The 23,023-nt window shown below is 42.4% G+C and overlaps 1 long non-coding RNA gene across 1 annotated transcript; it reads right to left on the bottom strand.

Annotated features, from left to right (window-relative positions):
• Positions 1-228: 228 nt before the first annotated feature.
• Positions 229-21,378, bottom strand: LOC131912777 (uncharacterized). Its single transcript, XR_009379719.1, has 3 exons — positions 21,211-21,378; positions 7,148-7,348; positions 229-1,068 (listed from the first exon to the last, which is right to left on the bottom strand). It is a non-coding gene; the product is annotated as an uncharacterized LOC131912777 (long non-coding RNA).
• Between the last annotated feature and the right edge of the window lie 1,645 nt (positions 21,379-23,023).

Below are 23,023 nucleotides of genomic sequence, written 5' to 3'. Positions count from 1 at the left end.
GAATTGTTACGGCTCAGGTTGCTGAGATATCCAGAAATGAGGATACCTTTAGAAAACCTTTAGATAAACCTTTAGAAAATATTTTTCAATAGGAAAAAGTTATCTACTGATCAAGGAAATGCTGATTTGGATAATTTGTGAAATCAACATTTCTATAATACAAAGCTTGCATTATTATTGTTGTTTCTCTGTAGAGACCTTTAGGTATTTATTTTCAGAAACCTTGGCTAAGTTTAACTGATTCTATTGAGCTTTATTGCAAAGAGTCAAATGTCCTTTGAGCAGTAGTTAGCTACTGGAACCCTATTCACAGACAACTGGGCTTGATCCAGAGTTCCCTTAGGACAACTAAGAAAAAAACAAAACAAAACAAAAACCAAGCAAAACAAGTTTAGCTAGTTCTCAAAACTAGCTTCTTTAGAACATCTTGTCTGGTTTCACAGGAAGCCAAACTCCACCAACGTAGGAAAGTCACATAAACAGAGCATAGATCGACACCTAGTGGCCCTTGAGGGAAGAGTCAACAGCTGGGAGTGAAGAGCTGTTCTAAGCTCTTGAGCCACTATTTTAGTCTTGCATTAAGTTACTCAAATGGTGAAGATCATGGAAAAGTGTTTGTAATTTCATCCTATGCTGTTAGACAGCACTAACTAACAGAGATATAGTCAGGTGGCTTCAGGTGATGGGAGTTTATGGAAAGGAGGGACATGAAATCAAAGCAGTGGTCAGACCTTTAAAGGGGAGTGGGGCAGCAGCTCTGTTTGGTCATCATAGCAGGGGCAGAGTAAGCACACTAGTAGCTGCGGATTTGCCCTCCAGAAACCAGACCCAGATTTTCCCAAAGTAAAGCTTGCCAGGGGCAGCCTAACACTGTGGTCTTCAAAGCCTGAAGGGGCTCAGACTCAGCCTGGAACGAAGGCCAATCTTCACATGTGGGCCAAGTTCCCGGTGAAGTTGAGGCTGTGAGTTGAGGAAATGGGTTCTGAGAACCTCAATAGTTTTCCAGATTCAACTTCTGTAACAGGAGCAAGCACAGGCTGTATATTGGAGGGCTAGGGAGATTCAACCCTGAAAGGAGAGAGAGAACAAAGTGGAGGTGAAGACAGCTAAGCAGGAGACATTCAGGATAACATCTCATTCATTCATTCATTCATTCATTCAGGCATTCATTCAGGCATTCATTCAGGCATTCATGCTTCAATAAATATGTGCCAGAAATTGTTTTAGGAGGAACTGTAGCAGAAATCTTAAAGAGTCTTATTAATAAAAACAAACCTGAGCCAGGTATTGGAGTGAACTGGAAGATCAGAGAACCAGAACAAGCCACAGCTACCTCACCTCGCCGGATCCTCAGCTGATCTTGTTTCCTCAGACTGGAGGCCTCTGAGTCCTCATCCAGAATGGGTCTCAGCTGAATTGCTGCTCAAAAGCCTGAATGCTTAACCAGGCCAAATGCTTCTTGTTCCTGGTCCTCATGCTTTATATATCTTTCTGCCTTCTACCATCACTCCCTGGGAATAAAGGCTCGCTTTCTGGGATTAAAGGCATGAGTCACCACATGCTTGGCTGTATCCTTGAACACATGGATTTCTGCCTAGCTCTGCCTCCCAAGTGCTGGGATTAAAGGTGTGTGCTACCACTGGCTATCCTCTATGTTTAATATTGTGGCTGTTCTGTCTCTGACCCCAGATAAGTTTATTAGGGTGCACAATATTTCGGGGAACACAATACCACCACAAGGAACTGCGTATATTGCCATCATGAGGCGTTTGAGGGAAAATAACTTTCAACTAAGTGTTGTTGAAATGAATTTTGAATGAAGGGACAGATGCAATTAATTTTGGGTATGTGAAGTGTGCTCTTTCCCCATGGCTTTTATTTTGTAGTGAAGAATCACGAAATATGCTCTAGCAAGTAGATGAAAGGGAGGAAGAATGAATCTGAGAAGCAGTCTGTTTGCTGTTCAGGGTGGATCTGCAGCTTCTACAGATCCTAAGGTAGTGCCTCTAATTCTTTGCTGTCAAGATGCTAAGCACAAATATCAGACATATTTCATATTTAGTATGGAATGTGGTGCAAACCATCCAGGGGAAAGGCTAACTACATTTACTAGAGCTAAGGTTGGCTAAGCCTCTATCCCTTTGTAAAATAGAAAAAATAAGGCACCCACACCTTAGGATTGCTTTGAGGCAATGCTGATCAACACTGGCTGACTATACACCATGTAAAATATTCAGATGCCTCCATACCTCCCCTAAAGAGGAGGCTACAGCCCCATTCAGGAGATCAGAGGTGAGGCCAGGCACCCCACATTTTCAAAGAGCTCTTTTGGGGATTTTTTATGATCAGCCAAAACTTTGGAAATATTGTTCAAAGACAATGGTTTCAAAAGTAACCCACTGAGGCAAAGCCTCTGCAGTCTATAGTTTTAAAAGCACTCTAGGTGATTCTGAGTGCACTATAGTTTAGGGCACATTGCTAGAAGCTGGCAGTGATGGTACATGTTTATAATCCCAAAACTTGGTAGGTAGAAGCAGGAAGATCAAGACAAGTTCATCCTTGGCTACAGGTAAGAGCCTGTGCTACGTGAGGCCCCATCTCTCACTACCCCCAAAAGAACCATTGCTACAGGTCTTAAAGTACTTAATCTAAAATTGGCTTAAATTAGATATATTGGGCTGGTGAGATGCCTTAGCAGGTGGGGAAAAGCACTTACCATGTAAACCTGACAACCTGAATTTGATCCCTGGATCCCGTGGTGGAATGAGAGAACTGACTCCCACAAGTTGCCTCTGACCTCCACAAATGCACTGTGGCAAGTATGCACCTCTGCTCACAAACATGCTTCACACACAAATAACAACACCCAAAAAACCACATTGGGACTGAAGAGTCAGCTCAGCGGTTAAGACACTGACTCCTCTTCCAGAGGACTTGTGGCTCCCAACTATTCATAATTCCACTTCCAGAGGATCTGACGCCCTGTTCTGGTCTCCTCCAGCACTGCACATAGGAAGAACACATGCACATAAAAGAAACCTGTAGCTTGAGTTTTCCTGCCTGGCCCACAGTCAGGACAAATCTCTGTCACCCACCAGTCCCACAGCCGCTCAGACCCAACCAAGTAAACACAGAGACTTATATTGGTTACAAACTGTATGGCCATAGCAGGCTTCTTGCTAACTGTTCTTATATCTTAAAGTAATCCATTTCTATAAATCTATACCTTGCCACGTGGCTCATGGCTTACCGGCATCTTCACATGCTGCTTTTCATGGTGGCGGCTGGCAGTGTCTTTCTCTGCCTTCCTGTTCTCTCAATGCTCCTCTCTGTTAGTCCCACCTATACTTCCTGCCTGGCCACTGGCCAATCAGTGTTTTATTTATTGACCAGTCAGAGCACACATTTGACATACAGACCATCGCACAGCAGAAACCAATCTTAAAAACTGATAAATTAGATATGCTTAGCTAATACCCATCTAAAACATTTCTAATGATTATTAGTGACAGAAAGATTAAGTCATTTTGTCACCTTCTAAAATGGTGAATGAATTGGTTTTCTAGTTTCCAGGCATTTTTTCAAAATATTTTTGTGTATGTTCATGTGTATGCAGATGCATGTGTGTATGAGCTTATACATGGAGGCCAGAGGTCAACTACTGTTGGTTGGTCTTTTGTCTTTTTGGGGACCCACCAGCCAGCTCCCAAATAAATCACACACTCTTGCCAGCCACAAGAATATATTATAGAGATTTAGCTGTGTATTAAAGCTATACTTTGACCAGCCAAGGGTCTGTCAAAAGGCAAGCCATTTATTATGAATATTTGGTGTTATCCAGCTTTTAATATTTCAGCTGTCTTCTGCTATGAAATTCTTGCATGCCCAAATATTCCAGACCAACTGGCAAACAGTTCAGTTCCTCAGACCTGCTGAACTTCTGGGTAATAACTTCCCTGCAGGAGCCAGTACTTGGATAAGGTCATGTAGGCAAAGACAAGCTGGGGGGAGACACATAGCTTTGTTCCTTGTGCTAATGAAGCTCAGAGCAGCCTCTTGCCTTGAGGCTTAGTGGCTCTCCAGAGCAATTGGTTAAGAACAAAAGAGGTTTTTACATATCAAGGTGGAAGGTAGAGCAACATTCCTGAGGAGGCAGAGAATCTTGTGGCCAGGGGAAGGACAGACAGGCATTTTTCTGTACAGTGGACAGAATGGCATGACCAGGGAGAAGAGAAGAACACAGAGGTAATGTAGATGGTAAGGCAGAACTTTTGAGCCAGGAGTATAGAGCAAGTAGACATGGAGGGAGAAGAAGGCAGGAAGCATAAGAGCTTAGTTGTTAGCAGGACTTTGAGGGAATAGTAAATGAGGGGACAAAGAGTAACTGAGTGTCAGGATGGAACTGAAGCTATGTAGACAGGATTTCATCCCAGAGAAATAAAGTAGACAGATAAAGAGCTTGGTGTATCTAGATTTATTCTTGTCCTGAATGCCTGATGGAGCTGTAGCTGAATAGATGGAATTTTGTCTTAGAGGAATAAAGTTAACAGACATAAGAGCATAGTGTATGTAGATTTTTTCCCTCAGATATCCCATGCTGGATGAAATGAAATCCCTGGACCCTGGGTAATCCATAACACATAGAGCCTTATTCTTAATTATGAGTGTCTGGCCTTAGCTTGGCTTAGTTTCTAGCCAGCTTTCCTTAACTTAAACTATCCCAAATACCTTTTACCTCTAGACTTTCCCTTTTCTCTAACTTCTGTAAACTTTACTTTTTCTCCATGGCTTGCTGTGTAGCTGGGTGGCTGGCACTTGGAGTCATCCTCCTCCTCTGGCTGCTTGATCTTAGATCTGTCTTCCAAGTTTTCTCCTATTTATTCTCTTTGCCTGCCAGCCCTGCCTATCCTTTCTCCTGCCTCGCTATTTGTCAGTTCTTTATTAAACCATCAGGCGTTTTACACAGGCACAGTAACACAGCTTCACAGAGTTAAATGCAATATAAACAAAAGTAACACACCTTAAAATATTCTACTACAGTCAACCTCAGGTGTCATCCCTCAGCCTTGTGTTTCCTTTTCAGATTTATTTATTTTATTTTATTAGTATTATGTTTTGCCTGCATGTGCATGTATATATAGCATGCATGCCTGATACTCTCAGAAGCCAGAGGAAAGTACTGCGTCCACTGAAACTGGAGTTATAGAGGGATGGGAAGCACCATACAGGTGCTGGGAACTGAACCTGGGTCCTTTGAAAGAGCAGCAAGTGCTCCTAACCTCTGAGCCTTTCTCCAGACATGACCTTGGTTTTTGAGACAGGTTTTCACTTGGACCTGGGGTTTGCCAGTCTCTGTCTCCCCAGGACTGGGATTACAACCGTGTACCACCAAGTGCTGTGGGATGTTCTGTATGGCAAATGTGTTGCTGATTGGTCAATAAAACACTGATTGGCAGCCGGGCGGTGGTGGCGCACGCCTTTAATCCCAGCACTCGGGAGGCAGAGCCAGGCGGATCTCTGTGAGTTCGAGGCCAGCCTGGGCTACCAAGTGAGTTCCAGGAAAGGCGCAAAGCTACACAGAGAAACCCTGTCTCAAAAAAACCAAAAAAAAAAAACAAAAAACAAAAAACAAAAAACAAAAAACACTGATTGGCCATTGGCTAGGCAAGAAGTATGGGCGGGACAAGGAGGAGAATAAAGCTGGGAAGTGGAAGGCTGAGTCAGAGAGACACTGCCAGCAGCCACGATGAGAAACAGCATGTGAAGATGCCGGTAAGCCACTAGCCATGTGGCAAGGTATAGATTTATGGAAATGGATTAATTTAAGCTGTAAGAACAGTTAGCAAGAAGCCTGCCATGGCCATACAGTTTGTAACCAATATAAGTCTCTGTGTTTACTTGGTCGGGTCTGAGAGGCTGTGGGACTGGCAGGTGAGAGAGATTTGTCCTGACTGTGGGCCAGGCAGGAAAACTCTAGCTACAACCAAGCCTGACTTCTTTTCCACATGGGTCCCAAAAGGCTGAACTTAGGTCCTTGTCACTACAAGTCAGTCACTTTACTGAGAGCCATCTCCCTGGCCTCCTTTCTGCAGTTTGCTCATGTTGCTTTACATGTGCACCTGGAAAGAATGGCAAAAACAGACATCTCAGGTTCTGGGTGTCTATTAACGTAACACGACAGCCTTATTTAGTCACTATTGGGCTTTGAATATATATCTGTGGGTACTAAGATGTTTGAGACAGTTCTCGTAATCAAGAAGAAGCAGGTTGACAAGGTCAGAAACACTCGTATGAGGGTGGGGAACTTACTTTCTCCATTCCCCTTCCCCCAGCATGTGTTAAGATAACCACCGCAGTCTGCTGATTCTTCCTCCATAAAATTTCCTGTCATTTCTCCCCATCTACACAATTGCTTCCCTAAATCAGACCTTTTGCTCTTGGTCTTTTTAGGCCTTCCTGCCCTGAAGTTCTTCCTTCCTCTCATAGCTAGTTTGATGTTTATAATAAAAAGACACTCTCCAGATGTCTTCCCTCTGGACTTGGGCAATCTTCTAAGAGGCAAATCTCACTTGTCATTTCCTTTCTTGTAACCCACAAGGGCTTTTCGTTGTGATGAAGTATAAACTGTTGAATGCCTGCATAGATTTATCCTGCTTTGGCCAAGTTTAGAGCAGGATACAAGACCATAAGGGGACAAGCTGGGGTGTGACTTATGAGGTGGGCTGTAATTAAATTTCCAAGTAATATAGATAATATGCCAGTATCTAAGCATCAATCAACAGGTGTAGATTGCCCAGCATACTATATAGCTGTGACGGCAAATGAATAGGATTTCATAGCTTAATATTATTGTACACACGACATTTCTGAACATTTAAAATGGTATCTACTTTAGTGATAAAATACCCTGACAAAAAAGCAACTTAGAAAGGTTTTATGAATCCATCATGGTGGGGAAGACATGGCTGATCATATGGAAACCACACTCAGGCTGCAGAGGCTGTGTTCTGGTAGCCCCCCCCCCCCCCCCCCCCCGCCTTGTCTAAACAGCTTTCAGCTGGGCTCTCGCAGATGGGAGCACTCCCAAGTTCTTAGTTCTGGCTGTGACAAACCACCATAGATGTGCTGGCAAGGTGTGGTGTGGTACCTGGGGAGGATCCAGGGTGTAGGTAGCTGCAGGTAGCTGCCTTCTTGACAGCCTCACATGTAGAAGGGAGAAAGAGGAGTCAGCTGCTGATTTTTCTTATAAATGCATGGATTTCATCATGAAGCTCTGCTCTTAGGACCAGGTACCTCTCCAAGGCTGCCATCTTCAAATACCTTCACATTGAGGTTCCTACAGATGAAACTTGGGGGATACAAATACTCAGTCCATAGTAGGTGTTCTAGGTGACTGAGTATTACAGGCATCCCTATAGCATGCTGATCCCTCTATACCCAGACACCTCTTCATGTTCTCGCTCTTTATCTTTCACTTCTATGACTCCGTTGTTCTGTTTATTTGTTAACATTGATACTTCCACTGTCTCTCCCTCACCTCTTGATTCTATTGATACCTATTTCCTGTTTTGTCCACTTGTTTGTTTGCTAACTTTTTGTGTATACTGAAAACAACTTTTCCTTTAAGAATTACCTCGAGCCAGTTGGTTTTCACTATTTGACTTGGGTTGATAGTTCTTGTCGTCCTTATCTCTTATTGTGTGGTATCTGAGGGGGACAGAGTTAGCATTATTGTGTTGGTGTTTGTTTTTTTTTTAGTTTAGTTTTTTGTTTGTTTGTTTTTGTTTTGACAGGGTTTCATGTATTTCAGCCTGGCCTCAGACTTGCTATGCAGCTAAGAATGACCCGGAACTCCTGATCCTTCTGCTTCTAACTCCTGAATGCTGGGATTACAGATGTGCATCACTCCTCCCAGTTTATACAGTGCTGGGGATGGAGGCCAAGGCTTTGTGCATACCAGGCAAGCATTCCACCAACTGAACTGCATCTCCAGTGCATTACTGCTTTTTTTTTTTAAAAGTAGATTTTCCAGGAAGATTATGTAGATGAAAGTGTACCTGAAATTGATTTGGATGACTTCTCTCCTGTGTTTATTGCTGTGACTTTTGGTAGAATTCTGTTCCAGTGGTATCTGGTTCTAGGACACTAGTGTACATGTACATCCTCAAAGAGTGTCGCTTGCTTGTGTGCATTTTCAATTTCTTTTCTGCTGCCATGATCTGGTTTCTGCTCTCTTTACTAGTCATTTTTATCACATTCTCAGTTTCTTCATTTACATTGCTGTGTCTTGAATGTGAAGTGTCTCTCACAGACTCATATGTTTTAACACTTGGTCCCCATCTGGTGGTGCTGTTTGGAAGGCTGTGAGACTTTAAAGAGGTAGAGTCCGTGAAGCAGGTGGGTCCCTGGAGAAGGGCCTGAGGGTTTTATAGTCTGGTCTTACTTCCTGGTCCCCAAGATGAGAATTTTTTCCACCTACTCAAATAAAGTTGAAAAACAAGCCAGAATATAGTAGAGACAAAAGTTTATATCTTATTGATTGAAAAGGGTAATAAAACTTTAGTATTTCCCTCCTCCCTTTGATCTCTTTTGAAGGTTCTGATGAGAGGTCTCTGTGGACCCGGCTTGCCTGCCAGTTGGGAAGTTCCAGAGAACAAGGAGCAGAGGGTTGATTGACATTGACACTGACAATTTCTGGCTCTAAACTGTTGTATTTTCTTTCTTCTTTTAGTTAGGTCATAGTATAAACTTCTGCCCATCTCCACTTGAATCTTTCTTTGTAGTATATAGCATGAATTGTTAGAAGGTCTTATTAATGAAAACAAACCCAGGAGCCAGATATTGGGGTGAATGCTGAAAGATCAGAGAAACAGAGCAAGTCACAGCCAACCTCACCCCGCCAACTCCTCAGCTGATCTTGTTTCCTCAAACTAAAAGCTTCTGAGCCCTCACCTGAATGGATCTCAGCTGAACTGCTGCTCAAAAGCCTAAAAGATTAAAAAGCCTCTAGTTCTTGGTCCTCATGCCTTATATATCTTTTAGCTTCCTACCATCACTTCTTGGGATTAAAGGTGTGTGTCTTTCCCAAGCAAGACATGAGATCTCAAGTGCTGGGATTAAAGGTGTGTGCCACCACACCTGGCTCTGTTCTCAGTGTGGCCTTGAACTCACAGAGATTCACATGGATCTCTGCCTCCCAAATGATAGGATTAAAGGCATGAGTGCCACCACTTTCTGGCCTCTGTATCTATCTAGTGGCTGTTCTGTTCTCTGACCCCAGATAAGTTTATTAGGGTGCACAATATATTGGGGAACACAATATTACCAGAGTGGTACTTTTTTATGTGTTCATGTTTCATTTAATTTGAAAAAAAGGTTTAATGTAATATAGTTGATAAAGAAATTTAAGGCAGTGAGCTTGTGCTCTAATGAAGTCACATGGTTCACTTGACCCCTCCCCCTTTTTTGGTTTTTCAAGACAGAGTTTCTTTGTGTCCAGCTCTGGCTGTCCTGTGTTGCTGAAGTTTTCCTGGTCCTGCCCAACTCCTGAGGCCCTGTGGCCACTTGAACCCAAGTAAACACACAGAGGCTTATATTAATTAAAAATGCTTGGCCATTAGCTCAGGCTAACTATTGACTAGGTCTTACACTTAAATTAACCCATAATTCTTATTTATGTTTAGCCACATGGCTTGGTACCTTTTCTCAATTCTGTCTTCACATCTTGCTTCCTCTGTGTCTGTCTGGCGACTCCTGACTCAGCCTTCCTGTTTCCAGAATTCTCCTCTCTGCTTATCCCACCTATGCTATACTTCCTGCCTGGCTACTGGCCAATTCCTTCTTTAGAAACAAATAGTATTTCTCATAAAATCCTATTTATTCTGCATATAGATTAAAATGCTAATATAAATGAAGAATTTAAACTTCTCCTGCAATACCAACCCCCTAGGCAAGGTGTGCCCACTGCAGCAATATCAGCATGACTGACAGATGACAACCGATGCCTGACAAGATTTGAGACTGTCTCAAAGAAGAATAACTTCATGATGTTTCAGATACCTGTGAGATACTGACAAGACTGGGGAAGACAGTGGCTTTAGGGCCATTCTTGTCAGTGTGAGGACCATGTCTGCCATACACACTGGCCTCATCACTGGGAAGCTTGAGTCATTTTTCCAAAAGGTTGTCACGCCACTCCCAGATTCAGGTCCTCATTTCCAACTTCATGTCTTGGATCTCCAGGTCCTCCCGTTTCATCCCTCACTGTGTGAGTAATCTTTTCAAATGTGTTTAGCCTCTTATGGAAGCTGAAATAATGATCCTTCTTATTAGACTCCCTGTTGCTTCTTTACAAGAACAGTATGAATCAGACTCTAGGAGCAAATTGTGCCCTTATTTCTCCCTAGAGCCCAGGGAAGGAAAATTCTTATAAATTCTAATTCATTTAAATTGCCTCAAGGATTGGTCTCTGTGGCTTATTTCAATTTTATATAAAGTGTCTAGAAACCAAAATAAAATAGAGTTATAGAGTGAGGAGGAAGAAAGGATTTCTAGAGCCTCCCCAAGGAGCAGTAGGGAAATACTCAACTGTTGAATCAATTTAAAGCACCCTGAAATCTCTGTAATAGCTTGATGACAAGCAATGAGTCACTCACAGGGAACCTTTGAAGTAGTTCTTGTGAGATGAACTTAGAGTAAAAATGTATTTAAAACTTGTGATTTGGAGGAGAGTGCTGTCTGCTTTGTCCTCAAATGCCAACCAGAGGAAGTGCTGTGTGCTTAGTGAAGTGCCAGTGCTGCTCTCCGTAGTGAGGCACACATCTTAGGGAACATAGAGTCATGTTCACTGAATGGTTGTCCTAAAGCAAGCATGGTGCAGTGGTGATGGTGATGACCTCTACTGGGTAGTGAAGGGAGAGGGCCGACATTTATGGGTTAGGACGTAAGAGCCTCGGAGTAGTTGAAATCAAGCCAATATGTGACCAGCAGTGTCCTTCAGTTGACTTGTTCACTCGTAGACTTAACTGAGTTTATACACGGACTGTTTAAATGGAGTGGCTATGGCTTTGTCAGTCTTCCCTCGAGAGCTCCAATGAAGATGATAGGAACAAGAGCATCACCTAGCCTTCAGAAATGGTGAGGTATTGAAGAGGCACAGCTTTAAACAGCAGGAGTGTTGGGGAACCACAGGCAGAGGTCAGAACGTGGAGAGCCGTTTGAACAGAGGACAGAGGACTGAGGTCCCAGGATGGGTGGTATTGTGAAGCACTAACACATGTGGCTTCCTTCCTGCCTTTGAGATTTTTGCTTAGTTCTTAAATAATATAAGAACTATGAATGGAGCTCTTCCAGTGCTTCCTTCTGCCTTATGTACCCAGCATCTCCAGGCCTTGCACTGAGGAAGGAACTAATGGGGACTAGTAGGGTCAGGAGAATGGTGTGGGAGGAATGCTGGGCCATCACTACACAAGCAGTGAAGTCAACGTGAGGATGCATTCTGAAAGCTTTCAGGACATTTTGTAACACTCCAGAAAAGCATTTATTCTTTTCCTTTCTTTGGAAGAAGTTCACATATTTTGTTCCTAACAACTAAAGTCTGTTTTGTGTGCAAATGGATTCAAATGCACATTGAAAGCCAAGGTATCAAAGCACTGTTCTTATATCTTTAAATTCTGTGTTTCTATTCTGCTTTCTCTGAGGTGCTACCGTATGAATGTTAACTTTATGTGCAGGTTCTTTGGTTATGTTATGGCTCATGAGGTCTCTGCAGCTAGCTGCATTGTAATTAACAGTCCAGGAAAGTGTAACCACTTTCTAGTTGCTGCTAGAATCCCATATACCTCATATACGGTATAGTCAGCAACGGCAAGGAGTTGGTTTTACAATCATAGGATGAAATTTTTAGTGAAAGCCTGGCATGGTGGTACACACCTTTAATCTCAGGAAGGCAGAGGAGACAGGTGAATCATTGAGTTTGAGGTTAGCCTGGTCTACATAGTGAGTTCCAAGATAGCCAGAGCTACATAGTGAGACTCTGTCTGAAAGAAATTAATTAAAAATGAAGTAGTTTTGTAGCCAAAGGAGGTAGAATTAGTTAATACTTTGGTTCCCAACTAGTTCTGGAAAGCTTGCAATAGAAAGCATTTTTTGTTTGCTTATTTTTATCTCAGTGTTAGGGACTGAATCTAGAGTTTTCTTCATGAAAGAGAAATACTTTACCACTGAGCGACAACCCCAGGACTCTTTTTACTTTTTTCCCCTTTGAGTCAGAGTCTCTAAGTTGCCCTAGCTGGTCCTGAACTGACTTTGTAGTCCAGACAGGATTTGAAGTTGTGATTCTCCTGCCTCAGCCTCTTGAATAGCTGGGATGACAGGTATGTACTGCCAGGCCTGGCTCTTTGGATCATTTATAAGCAGTCTACTCAGTCCTTTATTCTCTTTATATGAGGGAGAGTCCTGGTTTGCCCAGGACTGAGGACATTCTAAAAGCTTCTGTGAGAGACTGTGGTAGGGAGGCATAATTCTAGCCAATGTTCTATGACTGTATTTATTGATTACATAAATTGGTACCTTCAGGCACTGATGAAAGGTGGTGCTTCTCACCACAGCCTGAATCACTTGAAATCTTTGGCTTGTTTAGAAGCTAGGAAGAGTTTGGAGATTCAAGCTGAATCAATTACCACAAACTTCCCTTAATGTTTGAAATTCACAACTACTTCAGGGGAGAAACAGCATCTTCTGCCACTTGGCACCCAGTTGCTGATTAAACCAATAAAAAGCAATCTCTTTTGTGTTAGCACCTTCATTTCCTCTGCGAGCTTCCACGTCAGCTCTCCAGCCTGTTATCCTGGCTTACGTCAGGGAAATGTTCTGTGGAAGGCCCAGTGGCAACAGATTTGCAGCTCCACCTCATCTTCTCCCTCTATTCTTGTCCTTTGGAATACCTTAAAGGTGTCTAAATCATTCTTAGTCCCACAGTTGCATTAAAAACAGGCTGTTGGCTAGGTTTTGCCACTGCCCCTCCAGCCCACAGCTACCACTAAACTCCAATTTAAGGATAACTGTGATCATAGTGACATCGACTTGCTGGAGTCCTAAGACAGGAACTGTATGATCTTGGACTTAAACATTTCTATACAATTCCAGCCTTCCAGGTTTGTGCGGCACTGGAGGTAGAACCTGGGGCTTTGTGTCTGTTGGGGGGTGCTCTACCTACTGGGCCACGTCCTTTCCATTGCTCCAGTTCTATCTCCTAGAGTTGATCCTTGATGCTGATAGCTTTATTTTCACAAAGAGTGAACCTTTGTAAATAACACAACATGACTAGCTACTGCTAGAAAGAATATACCACTATTGATTGCACTAAAACTAAAATCACTGCATTTGAATTTTTCATTATTTCATGAATGAATTTACTGACCATTATCAAATGGCTACCATATCTTAGCACTTTTCTGAGAGCTGGAGCTATAGCTGTGCATAAGACAAACTTGTTCCCTCTGCCACAAAGACTTAACACTGGACTGAACACTGGAAGGCAAGAGTCATAACTGAGGGTCCAGTGGTTTTGGATTCCTGATATTGCCCCCATCTAGTCAATCAATATATGCATTCTAGAGTAGATGGATTGGAGGTATAGTAATCTGGAGTGCAGAAGAGAACTTGGATTAAGGAAGAGTTTTAGTCATTTGGTTTATCAAATTAACTTACCACTATGCACTTCATACAATTCTCAGATATTTTAGTTAGTCAAGGTTCCAGATGTTTAAAAAGGCAACTTCAATACAATGATCAGAGCCTGTGCTCAGTGATGCTCTAATATTGCTCTAAGAGCTTATTAAGGGATAACTTGTAAACACACCAGTTTCTAGACCTCCTCTCAGAGATTCTGACTAAGGATGGAGCCAGGAAGGTGTGTTATATTAAACTCCTCATATAATTCTGAAGTACACAGTCCATGGTGTATACTTTGATAAATAACTGCTTAATGTAGAAGGCAAGGGTCTCCTTCTTCCTCAGTCCTTCAAGAACGCAACAGTTGTTACTAGGACCCCATTCTCCAGGCCCACCTTGGACATCCCTTAAGAAGCCTTGGTCTTCTGTCTTATTTGCCTGTACAGTTACCCAACATATGCTTCCTCCTCTTTGATTCTGACTAGAGCTGTGTTTGGGTTTTCTTTTCTAAAAAAAAAAAAAATTAAATTAGTCCATTTTATGTGTGTGTGTTTTGCCTGTATGTATTTATGTGCACCAGGTGTGTGATTGGTGTCTGCGCAGGTCAGAAGAGGGCATAAAATCCCCTGGAAATGGAGTTATATATAGCTGTGAGCCTCCATGTGGGTTCTGAGAATTGAATCCATGTCTTCTGCAAGTGCACTTAACTGCTGAGCCATCTCTCCAGCTGGGCTTTCTTGCTGTATTTTCTTGATTTATGATGTTTTCTTGTTTCTAGTCATGGCTCTTGTTGAATGCTAGATTCCTTAGAAGTTTTCCCAAAATAATGATAAGACAAAGTTGAATTATGCTTACAATGGTCAGGAGAGCCCATCATTGGCAGTGTCTTAGCTTCTTAATGGAAGAACACAGAGCCAGGATGTTCATGAGTGCTTTGAAGTCCAGGCTACATCCACTCCTGTAACACAGGCACTCACTTGATAGGTATGTGGTGATAGCTTTACATTTGTAGATTTTTGAGGTGAGGGATGCCAAGTATCTTGGGATGTGAACTCTTACCTTTTTTTTTTTTTTTAAAGAGTTGATGGTCTTTCACGAGATTCTTGAAATAAACAGAAAAGTTATTTTCAGCTTTTATATTTCTAGGTAAGAATTTTCTGGAAGAATGATGTCATATTAATGGCAAGGGTGGAATGATGAAATCATATTAATGTAGACACTGAGTGGGATGTATGAAGATGGTTGGGGCTCCTTTTTTTATAAATAAAATAATTCTAGTTATATAGATTTTCTAGTAATTTCTTTATTGATTTAGCTTTACTTTCTTTTTTTTAAAATTATTTAAATATTTTTATTATATTTATTTACTTATGTGTGGGGTACTTGGGGTGGGGAGGTGCACTCGCCAGGGCATGCAAGTGGAGGTCAGAGGACAATTTTAGGTGGTCAGTTCTCTGCTTCTACCAAGTGGGTCTCGGGAATTAAGCCCAGGTCACCAGGCTTGGCACAGGTGTCTTTACCCACTGAGCAATCTGACCCATTACATTTTATATATGCCTCTTGCCTTTTATATTCCATAAGAGTGCAACCAGCAAACAATAGGCAATATACTGTCCAGGGCTTGATTTATTTTAATTTTGTGTTTGACCTCTATGTTCTTTGTAAGGCTGAGACACATTAAGCACTTCCTCTCTCTTGCTTAATGTGTTGGGAATATGCTCATCCATCCTCCCAGCATATCTCATGTCAATGTTGGTGCACACTCCACATTTTTAAAAATAATTGGGACTAGAAATGCCATTCTTTGGCTAAGAGATGGCCCAGTGGTTCAGAGCACTTGCTGCTTCTACAGAGGACCCAGGTTCAGTTCTTAGCACCCACATGGTGCCTTACAACCATCTGTAACTCCAGTTCCAGGGGATCTGACTCCTCTTCTAAACTCCATGGACACTGCATGATATGGTACACATACATACATGCAGATAAGACACACACACACAATAAAATAAAACTTAAAAAGAAATGTCATTATTGTTCATTACTAAAATATATTAGGAGATTAATGGATTCGAAGGGATATTTTTATAAGTCATGTGCCATCAAGATTACTATTGTGTTATCTTAGTAAAGTATCTTATTTGAAATGATAGCAAATATTTTTTTTTAAACCTTGAGTGTTACTTGAAATTAAAAAAAAAAATAGAGCAAGCACCTCTTTACAGCTTTTAACAAAATTAAAAGCTTGATTCTGACAATGAAATAGCTCCAAACGGAGGATGGTTCTTCTGGCTTGGACAATCTTGGTCGATACACAGAGGACAATGGCTTCCTCTCGTAGTGAGACGCTCGCTCTTCAATCTGCTTCAGCGTTGCTTCCCATTTCCTCATTGTTGGTTCAGAAGCACGGAGAGACTAAATCCAACCTCAGAAACCTTTCTATCAATGACTACTATGGCAATGCCTTTGTCTTCAATTTTGCAGAAATCTTTGCAGTGACAGAATCTCATCAGCAAATGAAAAGGAAAATCTCATCACCAAATGGAAGGCAATGGCCACTCCAAGCTCCTCCACTACTTTGGAAGCCCTCTTACTCCAGCTGCTCCCACCTGGAAAGCATCACTTTGCTTTTCCTGAATTCTTCCTCTCTGGGGAGACCCAGAACCCCTTCTGCTCCCTCTGGGTCACCGCTGAGGTGATGCATGTCAGCCGGAGGCCATAGCCAGCCTGTGGAAGCTTTAGCTTTACTTTCATACAGTAAAGTATATGCTTGAATTTGTAGTATTTCCTGGAGTCAGTCAAGATTGAGAAAGTGTACTATTTTTTTTTAAATATGCAAAGTATTTTGTTGGGATATGGTGTTATAGAGACCTTATCTTTCTCTTTCTCTTCTTTTTATTTTGAGACAGAGTCTCCTCTACATAACCCTGGCTGTCCTAGAACTAACTCACTGTGTAGATCAGACTGGCTTCAAATTCAGAGGTCTGCTTGCCTCTGATTCCCAAAAGCTGGGATTAAATGTGTGAGCCACCACTCCTAGCCTGAGTTCACATATTTTTGTTTTATTTTACGTGTATGAGTGTTTTATCCACATGTGTGTATGTATGCTATGTCTGGTGCCTAGATAGGATCAGAAGACATCAGATCCTCTGGAATTGGAGTTGATGGCTGTCAGCCACCCTGCAGATGCTGGGAATTGAAACCAGGTCCTCTGCTCAAGAGGCTGCCTCCACTCTCAGCACCCAGGGTCTGGGAGAAAACCCAGCCACTATGAGCTGTGGCTTCCTTAGGTCCCATTACCTGCTTCACCAGTGGTCCTGTGACTCAGCACCCTGGGTCCTGGAAACCTCTATCTGCTCTGTTTCTTGCACAGCTGCATGTAGCCCCTGGGCAACTCCATGGTTCCAGCCACACCCTGCTGCTCTTCCCGCAGAGCCCCAGCCTAGCTTTTCAGCCTGGAGCATGGCTCTCATCTCCAAAGCTTCCTGGGCTCCAGTGTGTCTCAGCTGCTCATCCAGCACTGACAACACTTCTCTGCCCCTGGCAGGAGTCTGGTCTCCACAGTCTCCACTGCTCACTACTGCTCGCCCTTCACCTTTCTCTTGGCACGGAGTCTCTGCTGCTTGGCCTGTCAAGGTTGAATGTAGCTGTCAGCCATATCTTTCTGGCTGTCTGACTGTATTCTCCCTCCTTGGCTCTTTCATAACTGGCAGAACCTCACCGCTAGTGCTGGCTCTGCTTTCTCTGGCTCTTGGCATCTGCTGCTTGGGAAGCTGTGATGCTCCACGGGTCCATTGTTGTTGGCAGCTTCTGGAACTTCTGAAGCTGCTCAGTCTGACAAGCTCAGAGTCTGTTATGGACACTGTTTTCTGCATCCTATGTTGGGAAAACCTACTCTACTCTAAATTACTTTATTAAACCTTCACCCTATAATCCCTCTATTAAACCTTCACCATGTTCCTAGACCTAAAGCCTATATCTTACTCTAATATACCTAAGCCTACATTTCCATGACTTACTTCATTGACACTTCTTAAACTTAGTTTCTACAGGACTACTTTATAAACCTTAACATCTAGAAGAGATCTCTGAACTATTATCACTTTACATATCACATATCTCTTAGAAAAGATTTCTTAGAAGCACTATTTACCAAATTTATATTTAAGAGAAAATTATAGAACTATTAGACTCATTAACAAAACTAACTTACATTAGAAAGAATCTAAAAGATTTTTTAACACCTAGAAAAGCTTTCTAAGCTAAACTATTAACAAGACCAGAAGTACGCAAATCATTTCTAAAGTTCAGAGTTTATAGTAAAGTTCAGAGTTTATAGTCAGCTTTGATATCATTCTGAAAGTTCTCATGACAGTTGGAAACAAGAGCCTAATTTGTCAATGGCTCTCTCAACACAGATTTAGTGAGTTCTGTTTCTAAACAGTACTTTATGCATTCCAGATCTTTTATAAAAAGTCTATTAAGAGATATCTCAGTTTATAGCAAGCTCATAAAGGAAGAAAAGAGGATGAAGAGAAAAGCCTCCTAAGGAACATTCTGTTTCTGAATTGCTCAGGTAGCAATTTTACAACAGTTAATTTCCTTTGATTGTCTAAGTTGGAGTGGGGTTCCACACCTGCATGATTCAGCAGGTTCTCCTGCTAGACTATTGTTGGAGCCGAGCAAGACTGCATGAGGATGATTGGACATGGGTACCAGGTGTCTGAGATGGTCTGTACTTGGCTGTGCTGGGGCGAGGTCTTTTGCTTCACCCCTTGGCATTCCTTTAAAGATCCTTTGGCAGAGACAATCTGGACCTGAAGGATTAGGATCCAGGTCCTCTCCATTCCAATATTATATTTTCCCTCTGTATTAAAATTCCTGTAGGAGAATGCTTAGAAGGTAAAATAACCAAAATGCAAGAAGATATTCTGTATTTTCTGTTTCTCTTACCTCTATACTTCTAATATTTCCTGTTGCTCCTGCTCAAGAGTACCCTGGGGAAAAGTGGGGGTGGGATTGCCCCCCACAGACTATTTGCCTTGAAAGCTTAATGTATTTCTAAGTGACTTCACTGCCCTTATAGGTAGCTCTTTGTGCACTATAGTAGTTGTTAAGGCTGTCTATCCTTGGGGTAAAGCTATTTTTCCCCAGTCACCTTTCCCATCAGGTTCTCTCAGCCGTTCTGGAACTGGCAGAGAAGTACCCTGTGGTAGATGGCTTTTTAGCTGTCATTTTTTCTCAAGCTTATCGAAGCTTGCCTGTGCCACAATTCAGACAAACGTTTCTGTTACAGCAGAAAAGCTACGGGAAAGCCTCGTCTTAGGCTGAGGGTGAAATTACCATATTGAACTGCCATAAAGCTCTTCACAAAAACTCTTGCATAGCTATTAGGCACTGTTTCAAACCTGCATTGATACTATGTTTCCAAGACTACCTTTCAGGTATGCTACTTCCCGTTTTTGTTTACAGGCTCTGTGTGGTTTGTGTTCATACTGAAATCAAGCTTCTGCTTTTTTTTTTTTTTTTTTTAAATAAAGGGAGGTTTTTGTTTTCCCTAAGCTCTCATTAGGACAGGTGTACTTCCCTAATCATGCCTTTCACCTGATACTGTCCTGGAGCTGGTTGTGTCTGTCTGCCCACACACACTCAGATGGTGGCTTATTGCCAGAGGAAGAGCCTTCAGGGTTTCACTTCCTCTCCTCACTGGGTGAATGAGGGAAACTGAAAGCACTTGAAACAAAGTTGTTTCAGAAAGGTCTTTTCCCTGATAGAAAAGAGAGCTTTTTCTCCTGGACAGTTCTCCATTCTGTCCTGGCTTGGCTCCTCCCCCAGATAGTGTCCCTGATGCTGCAGCTGCAGCTGAGGCTCAGCTTTACTGCTTCCTCCTTGCGAGTAGACCCTTCCCCAGGTTCCATATCACCTCTGTTGTGGCTCTACCTTGGGGGTGGCTGTCCCTGCTTCAGCTTTCTGCCTGCACTTTCTCACTAGGCTCTAACCACAGTGGACTTGGGGCTGCTGTTTTTACTAGCAGAGAGGATTTGCCATAATCCAAGAGGTTTTGTTGTTTCTAAAGCCTTTATAGGTGATTCTCCCATACTGATATCTCCAGGTGAATCTAATTATGCCCTTACAGAAAGAGAAATCTCTGAGAAGCAAAGACCTGAAAAGCTTTTGAGGTTTTTTTACAGGGAGATTAAGTTTTTCCCAAGAAAGCTTTCAGTTTTGGAGAGAGAAAGACCATCAAGTTTTCCCAAAACTTCTGTTTTCTAAACTTTGGATTTATGGCCAAGAGGAAACTAATTCTGATGGCATGGTGTTTCCATACAGTGGCAGCACCAGTAGAGTGAAAGTTTTATTTCACCCAAATTTGCCTCAGGAAAAATTCTCTCCTCTGCCGATTGGGACCAAAAGCTTCCCACAGGAATCTTTTCCTCCCTGTTAAGCTCGTCTTTGATAGATATTTTGTAGCATGAATTGTTAGAGGGTCTTATTAATAAAAACAAACCTGGAGCCAAGTATTGGGGTGAATTCTGAAAGATCAGAGAAGCAGAACAAGCCACAGCCACCTCACCTCACCAGTTCCTCAGCTGATCCTGTTTCCTCCGACTGGAAGCCTCTGAGTCCTCATCCAGCATGAATCTCAGCTGAACTGTGCTGCTCAAAAGCCTAAAAGCTTTGTAGTAGGTAGCCATTCCAGCTTTGATCTGGAAGTTCCAACCCCCATTGAGGCTTCAGCAACTGTCATGCCTACAAGGCAGGGCCAAAGGAGGTGCTGAGAGACCTGAGATCTGGATGGGCCAGCGTGCGCTCTGTTCCTAGACCCAAGACAGTGGAGGTTGACCTAGCAGAGCTCCTGAGAACACCACTGGACTGCGATACACCTTCCCCAGACCCCGCGACCTACCTATCCCTTCATTTGTAAGTTACCCACTAAATAAATCTTCCTTTTAACTACGTGGAGTGGCCTTAATAATTTCACCAATATCTGATGCCCAATGTGGGGCACGAACCCATGACCCTGTGGTACATTGGCCGGTCAAAGAAAATTCAAAAGAAATATGATGAAAGGAAAAAGAACACTAAAATCATGAGTCTTCTGGAGGAGCAGTTCCAGCAGGGCAAGCTTCTTGCCTGTATTGCCTCAAGACCAGGCCAGTGTGGCAGAGCAGATGGCTATGTACTACAAGGCAAGGAGCTGGAGTTCTATCTGAGGAAGATCAAAGCCCAGCTAGCTCAGTCGGTAGAGCATGAGACTCTTAATCTCTGGGTCGTGGGTTTGTGCCCCATGTTGGGCACCAAATATTGGTGAAATTATTAAGGCCACTCTGTAGCTAGAGTTTTCCTGCCTGGCCCATGGTCAGGGCAAATCTCTCTCACCCGCCAGTCCCACAGCCGCTTAGACCCGACCAAGTAAACACAGAGACTTATATTGGTTACAAACGGTATGGCCGTGGCAGGCTTCTTGCTAACTGTTCTTACAGCTTAAATTAATTCATTTCTATAAATCTATACCTTGCCACGTGGCTCATGGCTTACCGGCATCTTCACATGCTGTTTGTCATTGTGGCGGCTGGCAGTGTCTCTCTGACTCAGCCTTCCACTTCTCAGCTTTATTCTCCTCCTTGTCCTGCCCACAATTCCTCCTGCCTGACTACTGGCCAATCAGTGTTTTATTTACCAACCAATCAGAGCAACACATTTGCCATACAGAACATCTCACAGCGGTGTTGTAAGTTAAGAAAAAAAAAAAAAACCTGTTACATAAGTGTCCAGGGGAGATCACCATGGAGATAGCAACTACTTAGAGCTGGGTGATAATGGAAGCCCTATTCATCAAAAACTGCTGAGAAAAAGAACATAGATCAATTTGAAGATAATTGGGTTATGTGCCAACTCAAAGAGCTAAAGAAAATTGATGAAAGTAAGGTTGAGGACAGAAAAAAAAGAATAAAATAGAAAAAAGAAATAGCAGAAATCAATGAAAGCAAAAATCAGATTTTTAAAAATTTATTTTGTGTGTATGTATTCAGGTACACGTGTACATGTGTGTGGAGGACAGTGGTCAACATCAGGTGTAGTTTCTCAGGAGCTGGCTGCCTGGAACTCACCAAGGAGATGAGGCTGGTTGGCCAGTAAGCCCCAGGGATCCCCCTGTCTCTACCTCCACAGTGCTGCAATTTTAAGTGGGTGCCACCATGCCTAGTTTTTTTAAAAAAATTATTTAACATGTGTGGGTGTTTCGCTTGCTTATATGACTGGGCACCATGCACACATAGTACTCTTGGAGATCAAAAGAGGATGCCATATCTTCTGGGACTGGAGCTACAAATGGCTATGAGCCACCCTGTTCTTGAAATTGAACCAGGATCCTCTGGAAGAGCATCCAGTGCTTGTAACTGCTGAGGTTTCTTTAGCCTAGTGTTGTAGGTGGGTTCTAGGGATTAAACTCCCATTCTCATGCTTGTAAGGCAAACACTTTACTGAATGAGGAATCTCTGCAACCACAAAATCGGGTTATGTACTAAGATCTTAGGCACATATAACCTTTTGTATATGTGAAATTCTGTCTACCGAGTGTTCTGTCAAAGAAGGGAGAGAAATGTATTTACATTCCTTAGAATGTGTAGTGTGCTTTATTATCACATTGTACAGATGTCATACTTTCTTTAGCTCTCACTGCTTGCTTATATTCCAAGAATCAAGAAAATGTTGCCTTTTAAAATTCACATAATTTTCCAAAGCATGATAGTCCTGTTATACATTTGAAGCAATTTTCTTTTTTTGTGTAGTGCTGGAGATCAAACCTAGGACCTCATGCATGAAAGGCAAGCACCATACCACTGAGCCACCTTCCTAGCCTTCAAAGCAAAAATACCTGAGACAAAATGAAATATAAGTGTAAAAGTGCGTATTCAAGGCAGAAATAATTTTAAATTTCTTACAGGAAGGTGAAGTAGTGTAGCAGGCTTTGTTTGGGTCACCAACTAGCTCCCAAATCACGACACAGAGACTTATTATTAGTTATGAATGCTTGGCCTCATGCTTGGCCTACTAGCTCTTCTAACTTAAATTAACCTGTTTCTCTTCATCTAGCTTTCTTTCATTCTATGTGTCCTACTCTGTGTCTATCTGTCTGGCCCCAGGCATTTCCCTCTTTTTCTCCCTCATTCTCTCCTTTCTAGCCTAGATTCCTCCTACTTATTCTCTCTGCCCTCCAGCCCTGCCTATTCCTCCTCTGCCTAGCTATTGACTGTTCAGCTTTTTATTAGACAAATCAGGTGCCTTAGTCAGGCAACAAAAAACAGCAACACATCTTTACATAATTAAACAAGTGCAGCATAAACAAATG

Source organism: Peromyscus eremicus, chromosome 6 (genome assembly GCF_949786415.1).
Source record: "Peromyscus eremicus chromosome 6, PerEre_H2_v1, whole genome shotgun sequence".
NCBI lineage: Eukaryota > Metazoa > Chordata > Mammalia > Rodentia > Cricetidae > Peromyscus > Peromyscus eremicus.
This window is presented reverse-complemented; position numbering and strand designations above follow the sequence as displayed.